The sequence below is a fragment of the Procambarus clarkii genome, chromosome 12, assembly GCF_040958095.1.
Source record: "Procambarus clarkii isolate CNS0578487 chromosome 12, FALCON_Pclarkii_2.0, whole genome shotgun sequence".
In the NCBI taxonomy this organism is placed as follows: Eukaryota; Metazoa; Arthropoda; class Malacostraca; order Decapoda; family Cambaridae; genus Procambarus; species Procambarus clarkii.
In genome coordinates this window covers 23,106,112-23,115,173 of record NC_091161.1, presented here as the reverse complement: position 1 = coordinate 23,115,173, position 9,062 = coordinate 23,106,112, and the positions used below count along the sequence as shown (strand labels likewise).

At 44.3% G+C, this 9,062-nt stretch overlaps 1 pseudogene; it reads left to right on the top strand.

Annotated features, from left to right (window-relative positions):
* Nucleotides 1-7,420: 7,420 nt before the first annotated feature.
* On the top strand, nt 7,421-8,205 carry LOC138364114 (motile sperm domain-containing protein 1-like; annotated as a pseudogene).
* Nucleotides 8,206-9,062: the final 857 nt, after the last annotated feature.

Below are 9,062 nucleotides of genomic sequence, written 5' to 3'. Positions count from 1 at the left end.
GACTTAAATTTACTGTGAACAAGAAACAGCCAATGCTGGATCTCGACAACTATTGGATGAACTGGATTAAAGGACCCGTTCTACAGTTCTACGGTGCAAGAGTATGCCTCCTCAAGCACCCGGCGTCAAAAATAGAAGAAGTCCAAAGAAATAATCCAAAACAAGCAAAAGGTTCGGCAGGAAACGACAAGCAGATAGAGAAGAGGGGGGAGAAAAACGAAATATAAGGAAAAGGAAAAGCGATCCGGCACAATTAGAGAAGACAGCAGCAGGAGTGCAAGGCTAGAAAAGGACAGAGGACTGTCCCAAGGAGCATCACACTCCGGCAGCCACCCACTATGCCCCCTCACGGCATCAACGAGCTGCGCGGGGGGGGTCGAAGACTTAAAACAATTGATGTTAATGGAAAATTCTTGGAGATGGTGACTCAGACACCAGGTTTAAGGTTCAAGAAGCAGGAATAAAAAAACTTAGAAGCAGCGAACAAAGCAGATGTAATTACGGAAGCTTACAGAAGTCTCTAGGAACAAAGAAAAAGGTCACGCAAAGTTGCAGGGTAGTAAAAGACAGTATACGTGGAACAGTGGAGATGGTCGTGGATATACGGCAAGCCTATAACCAGAAAGTCAGGGGTATGTGGAATTTTCTCCGTCGGGAGGTGGCGCATTAGAGGTTCAGGCTAGCGCACCCTCAGGTCAGGGAGGAAGTACAACATCGTCTAGAAATCGAGGTACAGGACAATGGAGACGTGGCGAATCCTATTATAATGGACAACGTAGTTCGAGAGGACGAGGATTCCTTCTCAGGTAATATGCTACACATGTAACAAGCCTGGACACTTCAGTAGAGAGCGTAGGCAAGGCAGGAGAGTGGTGTCCCTCACAGTAAAGTAAATACAGTCGTCTGTATAAGAGTTTAAAAGAGGAATTGCCCCAGGTGATGACGTTTCATTACGAAAGGATATAACCCTTTCATTAGCAAAGGTATGGCGAGTATTGGGGGTCAGCCTGACCAACAAGTCACAATATTACGTGACACAGGAGCGAATCAGAGCTTAATACTGAAAAGCCTGATCCCTGAATACACATCTTGTATAAACGGACAAATCATTAAGGTACAGGTATAAATTCAGAGATGGATATACCTGTGTGTACAGTAAAGCTAACCTCTGATTACTTTACAGATGAAGTGATGTTGGGAGTGTGCTCGGACATACCCATTCCTGGAGTACACGTCATCTTGGGCAACGATTTGTGTGGTTCAAGTGTGTTGCCAGAGGTACTGCGCAGTGATATACCAAACGGTCATCAAAACAATTTGGAAGATGATAAATGTGATAACATAACGCTCGCCAGTATTCTGGATGATCCCTCGGAAGATGATTAAATGTTAGTATATCCGGCCTGCGTCGTAACCCGAGCACAGAGTGCTCGACTAAGATGTGCCAGAGAGGCTGGACGTATCTTCTGCAGAGGAGGAAGAGGTGGATTTTGGCTAAAAGGATTGTTTGAGGAACATGCAGCACCAAGTACAGCGAGAGTGGAAGTAAGACCACAATTACCATCCCACATAAAGGTAAGCAAACCAGATTTTATTGCTGCCCAGAAATTAGAATTTGAGAAATATATCAAGGAAGCTAAGGGAGGAAATGCTTGTATCACGTCACCCACTTACTATTACCTGGACGACAGGGGTTTTGATGCGAAAATGGCGATCAGACCATGCGCCAGCTGACAAAGACTGGGTTGAAAAGGATCAAGTGATTGTACCTCAAGGTTATAGGAACTCTGTACTGGAAGTTGCCATGCATTAGAAATGGCGGGACATCTCGGTGTCCATAAGACACTTAGGAAAATACAAGAGCATTTTCATTGGCCAGGTATGGCCGCAGATGTAAAAGGTATTTCAGAACTTTTTTATCTTGTCAAAGAGCGGGAAAACCTGCTCCAGCGCTTCCTAGAGCCAAGCCCGTTGAAAGTAAGAGTCGGAAGGTGAATGCAACTGTGCTGAGCAGAAGGAAGGATGTGGACAGACCGAGGACGGAAGTAGAGCGTCAGGTTGGTCCACGAGCACAGAAGCATAGGGATAATGGAGTTAAGTTGTTTGAGATGTCAGGAGTTGGACATGTTTCACAGAAAACGTGAAGGAGAAGAAATGGAGTTGTATAGAGGTAAGAAGTGTGAGAAGATGATGATACAAGCATGGAGGAATAGAGAAAACCGAGGATTCGATGGAAGTCGAAGACGAAGTCTCGGATAAATGAGGAGACGAAAGGGAAGATCGTCGGTGAAGACGAGGGAGTGAAGTATGACGACAGGAGACGGAAGTATAATGGCAGTAGATGGAAGTGTGAATCAAGACGTTTTAGAAAAGAAAATAAGAAATAGTAAAGTGATGAGGGACGATAGACATCAGGAAAGTACTTGTGCATTAGCCACACCGTCCAAAGCGCTGTGTTCTGAAAACGTACCTATGTATTTTTCAACCTGTTCTCGCACTTTCTTACAGTCAATTTTGACTTATTAAATACGTGCATATGTGACATACTGAACATACTAGTTTACCTTGAAAAGCTTCATAGAAAACACCGACCTTACCTAACCTTCTTAGTATGTTAAGATAAGCATCTTATTACTTTGTAATTACAATTATTACTTAACCTATACCTATAATAGGTTAAGTAAAAATTGTAATTACGAAGCAATAAGATGCTTATCTTAACATACTAAGGTTAGATAAAGTCGGTGTTTTCTATGAAGCTTTTCAAGGAAAACTAGTATGTTTAGTACGTCACATGCACGTATTTAATAAGTCAATATTGACTATACGAAAGTGCGAGAACGGGTTGGTATTTTTTATATACTTATAAAGATGATTTGTTGTTAAAACAGATTGTGTGTGCAGTTGGAGGCAAAGGAGATCCTGTACGCCAAAGATCAGTGGTCAGTAGGTACGGCACCATGTCTACAAAATGATAAGGTATGTCTGATAAGACATGTCATGACTAGAATGAGTTAAAACTTAATATGATGGACGCAAAAGGGATAGTGCTACATTCGGTGAAGAAAATTAGTCTGAATGCTCCGAGATAACACTCTTAAGGGGGGAGGAGTGTTATGGAATACTTTGTCGTGTTATTGCGTCGCATAAAAACAGGCACTTATATTAATAGTAATACTTTCAATATTACAGGAAGAACAAGGTTAACGACCGTGAAGGTCGTTAACGGTCAGCACGGTGTGGCTCGTCCGGTGGCGGGAATTTCTGTTAGCCAATCAGAATCACCGGGCGAGGCAATGAGTGCTGGTCGGAGAATGAACTGAACAGAAATCTACTCCCCTCCATCGCGTCGACATCCAGTCGTCACACGTACGTACGCGCGCGTGCGTGCGTGCGCGCGCGTGTGTGTGTGTGTGTGTGTGTGTGTGTGTGTGTGTGTGTGTGTGTGTGTGTGTGTGTGTGTGTGTGTGTGTGTGTGTGTGTGTGTGTGTGTGTGTGTGTGTGTGTGTGTGTGTGTGTGTGTGTGTGTGTGTACTCACCTAATTGTACTCACCTAATTGTGCTTGCGGGGGTTGAGCTCTGGCTCTTTGGTCCCGCCTCTCAACCGTCAATCAACTGGTGTACAGATTCCTGAGCCTATTGGGCTCTATCATATCTACATTTGAAACTGTGAATGGAGTCAGCTTCCACCACATCACTTCCTAATGCATTCCATTTGCTAACTACTCTGACACTGAAAAAGTTCTTTCTAACGTCTCTGTGGCTCATTTGGGTACTCAGCTTCCACCTGTGTCCCCTTGTTCGCGTCCCACCAGTGTTGAAAAGTTCGTCCTTGTTTACCCGGTCGATTCCCCTGAGGATTTTGTAGGTTGTGATCATGTCCCCCCTTACTCTTCTGTCTTCCAGTGTCGTGAGGTGCATTTCCCGCAGCCTTTCCTCATAACTCATGCCTCTTAGTTCTGGGACTAGTCTAGTAGCATACCTTTGGACTTTTTCCAGCTTCGTCTTGTGCTTGACAAGGTACGGGCTCCATGCTGGGGCCGCATACTCCAGGATTGGTCTTACATATGTGGTGTACAAGATTCTGAATGATTCCTTACACAGGTTCCTGAACGCCGTTCTGATGTTAGCCAGCCTCGCATATGCCGCAGACGTTATTCTCTTTATGTGGGCTTCAGGAGACAGGTTTGGTGTGATATCAACTCCTAGATCTTTCTCTCTGTCTGTTTCATTAAGTACTTCATCTCCTATTCTGTATCCTGTGCCTGGCCTCCTGTTTCCACTGCCTAGTTTCATTACTTTGCATTTACTCGGGTTGAACTTCAACAGCCATTTGTTGGACCATTCACTCAGTCTATCCAGGTCATCTTGTAGCCTCCTATCATCCTCTGTTTCAATCCTCCTCATAATTTTTGCATCGTCGGCAAACATTGAGAGGAACGAATCTATACCCTCTGGGAGATCATTTACATATACCAGAAACAGTATAGGTCCAAGGACTGACCCCTGCGGGACTCCACTTGTGACGTCTCGCCAATCTGAGACTTCACCCCTCACACAGAGTCGTTGTTTCCTGTTGCTTAGGTATTCCTCTATCCACCGGAGTACCTTCCCTCTCACTCCAGCCTGCATCTCCAACTTTCGCACTAGCCTCTTGTGTGGCACTGTATCAAAGGCTTTCTGACAATCCAAAAATATGCAGTCTGCCCACCCTTCTCTTTCTTGCCTTATTTTTGTTGCCTGGTCGTAGAATTCAAGTAACCCTGTGAGGCAGGACCTGCCATCCCTGAACCCATGTTGATGCTGTGTTACAAAGTTCCTTCGCTCCAGATGCTCCACTAGTTTTTTTCGCACAATCTTCTCCATCAGCTTGCATGGTATGCAGGTTAGGGACACTGGCCTGTAGTTCAGTGCCTCCTGTCTATCCCCTTTCTTGTATATCGGGACTACGTTAGCTGCTTTCCAAGTATCTGGCAGTTCCCCTGTTGCCAGTGATTTGTTATACACTATGGAGAGTGGTAGGCTCAGTTCTCTTGCTCCTTCCTTTAGAACCCAAGGGGAGATTCCATCTGGGCCTATAGCCTTCGTCACGTCCAACTCTAGTAAACACTTCCTTACTTCCCCACTGGTAATCTCAAACTCTTCCAGTGGTTCCTGGTTAGCTATTCCCTCACTTACCTCTGGAATTTCTCCTTGTTCTAAGGTGAAGACCTCCTGGAATTTCTTATTCAATTCCTCACACACTTCCTTGTCATTTGTAGTGAATCCTTCCGCCCCTATCCTTAATCTCATAACCTGTTCCTTTACTGTTGTTTTTCTCCTAATGTGGCTATGCAACAATTTAGGCTGAGTCTTTGCCTTGCTTGCGATGTCATTTTCGTATTGTCTTTCTGCCTCTCTTCTCATCCTGACATATTCATTCCTGGCATTCTGGTATCTTTCTCTGCTCTCCAGTGTCCTGTTATTCCTATAGTTTCTCCATGCCCTTTTACTTTGCTGCTTAGCTAGCCTACATCTTTGATTAAACCATGGGTTTCTCATCTTCATTTCTCTGTTTTCCTTTTGGACTGGGACAAACTTGTTTGCTGCGTCCTTGCACTTCTGCGTGATGTAATCCATCATATCTTGGGCCGTCTTTCCCCTGAGCTCTGTTTCCCATGCTATATCTGTTAGGAATTTTCTTATCCCCTCATAGTTTCCCTTTCGGTATGCTAACCTTTTGGTTTCGGTATCCCTCCTCGAGTTCAATAACCCTTCTTCAATCAAGTACTCAAACACCAGTACACTGTGGTCGCTCATTCCTACTGGGTCCTCAAAACCGATTTCTCTTATGTCGGAGTCGTTCAGAGTGAAGACTAGGTCGAGTCTCGCTGGTTCGTCATTGCCTCTCATCCTTGTGGGTTCTCCGACATGCTGCGTTAAAAAGTTGCTTGTCACCACCTCCAATAGTTTGGCTCTCCACGTATCCTCGCCTCCATGCGGTTCCTTGTTCTCCCAGTCAATCTTTCCGTGATTGAAGTCGCCCATGATGAGCAGGTGGGATCTATTTCTACAGGCAGCAGAGGCTGCCCTCTCAATTATAGTGTTAACTGCCTTGTTGTTGTTTTCATACTCTTGACTGGGTCTCCTGTCATTTGGTGGAGGGTTGTATATTACTGCTACTACTATTCTTGGTCCTCCCATTGTTATGGTGCCTGCTATGTAGTCTCTGAACTCCTCACAGCCCGGGATGGCCATCTCCTTAAAACTCCATTCCCTTCTCATGAGTAGGGCCACTCCGCCTCCTCCTCTACCTTCCCTCTCTTTCCTTATTACTGTATACTCCTGGGGAAACACGGCATTCGTTATGATTCCAGAGAGTTTTGTTTCAGTGAGTCCGATTACATCTGGACCGTGTGTGTGTGTGTGTGTGTGTGTGTGTGTGTGTGTGTGTGTGTGTGTGTGTGTGTGTGTGTGTGTGTGTGTGTGTGTGTGACCAGCTGAACCCAACTGTTACAGTATGCTCCACCCTCACCAAGGAAAAGGACGCGAGGACCTAGCGGCATGGTAGACGTCTTTGAAGTTGTGGAAGTCACCGTCTTTGATATATAGAGGTCGGCGTTGAGGTAACTCGCAGTTTCCCGATAGTGGTACTAATTCCGGAAAAGTGGATGATCCTTAAGTGGGAGGAATCACCGGATGAGTGACGACTTTCTCATAGTCATAGTGTCTCAAGTTATATATATAACTGTACATATTATGTACAGTGCCTTAACATATATACATGTATTATATTGTATATAATGTACTCTTATGAATTTCGTGATATAGCCGAATATATCCATGATGCAGTCTTTTCCAAAACTATTTCTTGTCCTTTGTCAGACCTCAGCACCACGTCTGTCGCACCTGACAATAGGTCATGCTGAGGCTGACACCTGAAAAAATTAATGTACCCCATTATATTACAAAGCATAAGAAAAACACTCAGAACAAACCTATTTTAAATGTGTTGGGTTTTCGACAGTTCGATCCCAACAAACTATGTGAGTACAGACACACACACACACCCACACGTGTGTATGCCAAGGACACCTACGGTGACGACAACGCCTACGGTGACGACAACGCCTACGGTGACGACAACGCCTACAGTGACGACAACGCCTACAGTGACGACAACGCCTACGGCACCGAGGTTTATGAAGTAGAAGAAATTTTTAATTTAAAAAGTTTTCAAATGAACACACATGTGTATGCCGAGGACGCCTACGGTGACAACGGCGCCGCTGACCAGACCACACACTAGAAGGTAAAGGGACGACAACGTTTCGTCGTCGTCCCTTCACCTTCTAGTGTGTGGTCTGGTCAACTTACTTTAACCACGTTATTGTGACTCATTGCCTGACACGGCGCCGCCTACGGTGACAACGACGACGCCATTAGCTTCCTTCCTTCACAAACAACCCTTTGTTACGATTGTGTACACTCGTGTCACTACTCCTGTCTTGCCTCCCCTGTACATTCCTAAGGTAATGTGGTGATGCAACCTAGTGGGCTGGATAGCAGAGTCCCAGTTTTCGTCTTTCCCCCATCGCTTGCTTTTTACGCTGCTGATCACAGTACTCACAAGCCAATTGTGACCTTGTACAACCCTTATGCGTTTTGTATCTCCTACTCTGTGCTGTGTAAAAACCTATCATGTTTCAACGTGCATAGTCCAAAGGGCATTGGTCGTTCAAAATGTTCAATAGACATCATTAAGAACAAATCTTTCGTTAAACGAGACAAGTCAAAGGGATAAAATTCGCATACAAATCTGTGAAGATGGAAAGAAAAAGGAATTGGAAAAGAAGGATGTCCCAGCTGTGTTACTGAGTTGTACCAGAGCCCTGTAGTGGGCCTGATGGTGACCACTTCCAGTCCGTCCATGCTCCCACACGCTCTGGTAGGGGGGGGGGGGGGCGGAGGAAGGGGGGGGAGAGCTACAGACAAATTTTCTCCCTCTGCACCAACATCCGCTTGGAGCCGATCAAGGGAATGCTGGTCCAAGCCTGGTGTTAGTTGCTGTTGCTACCATTTGTCTTTGTGGGTTACTGGTGTCCACTGAGGGTGACCAGACTGAATCGAGAATTCCATCCTACATGCACCTGAACTCAAACATCAAAACTGTATTGGCGTATGTTCTAGGTCTCCTTGACATATGCTATCTTAAGAGCAGGATGATTTCAGCGGATGGAAATCCTGAGGAATAGAAGATTGCAGTGATACCGGGTCATTTTAAAATGATGCCGTACTAAATGCCTTTATGTATGAGTATATCAAAAGAAAGTGTCAGTGGATAGATCATGTGAATTATTACACACATCATAAGATGAGGTAAAATACACACAAAGGGATAAGTTACCTCATCCCTTTGTGTGTATTTTACCTCAATAAACTTATTATATTGAAATTTAAATGAGATCAATTAAAGATCAAGATGAGAATACCGGGAAGTGTGCAACCACTGTGGAGTCGGGCCACTTTGGGAAGATTACTTCCTTTCAGTAAATATATTTAGAGTACTGTTCTGTATTATCTAGCTTAACCAGATGTCACTTGTAGCAAGTATTGGTAAATTGTCCGAGTGACTGATTAATGTAACTGTGGGTGTTTACTTAACAATTGCTCAAATAATTCACGTTTATTATATCCGATTGATGGTCGTCGGCGTGACGTTAACGCAATTGATTTAATGTCTGACATTGTTGTTAAAGTAATTTACTTGTGTTGTTTTATGTCTTAGTGGCATTGAGTGAAGTAACGTAAATTACTTGTGGGTGTGTTATTGTGGTGATTGTCTTGGTGACATTGTTGTGTACGCTGTTACAACCCTGGGTTCTTACTTGGAAACCAGAGGTCAAATTGAGCTCTAAATAATTACTATACATTAATTGATAGAATTGGATCATGTGAGAAGGATATTTAATTAACAATAACATTTACATTCATGGAGCCTGAATTACTAGGTGCGCCTTTGGTTCCGTCTTCCTTTCCAGACTTAAGATGAATCTTGTTTCTCACAGAGCATTCAGACTGAG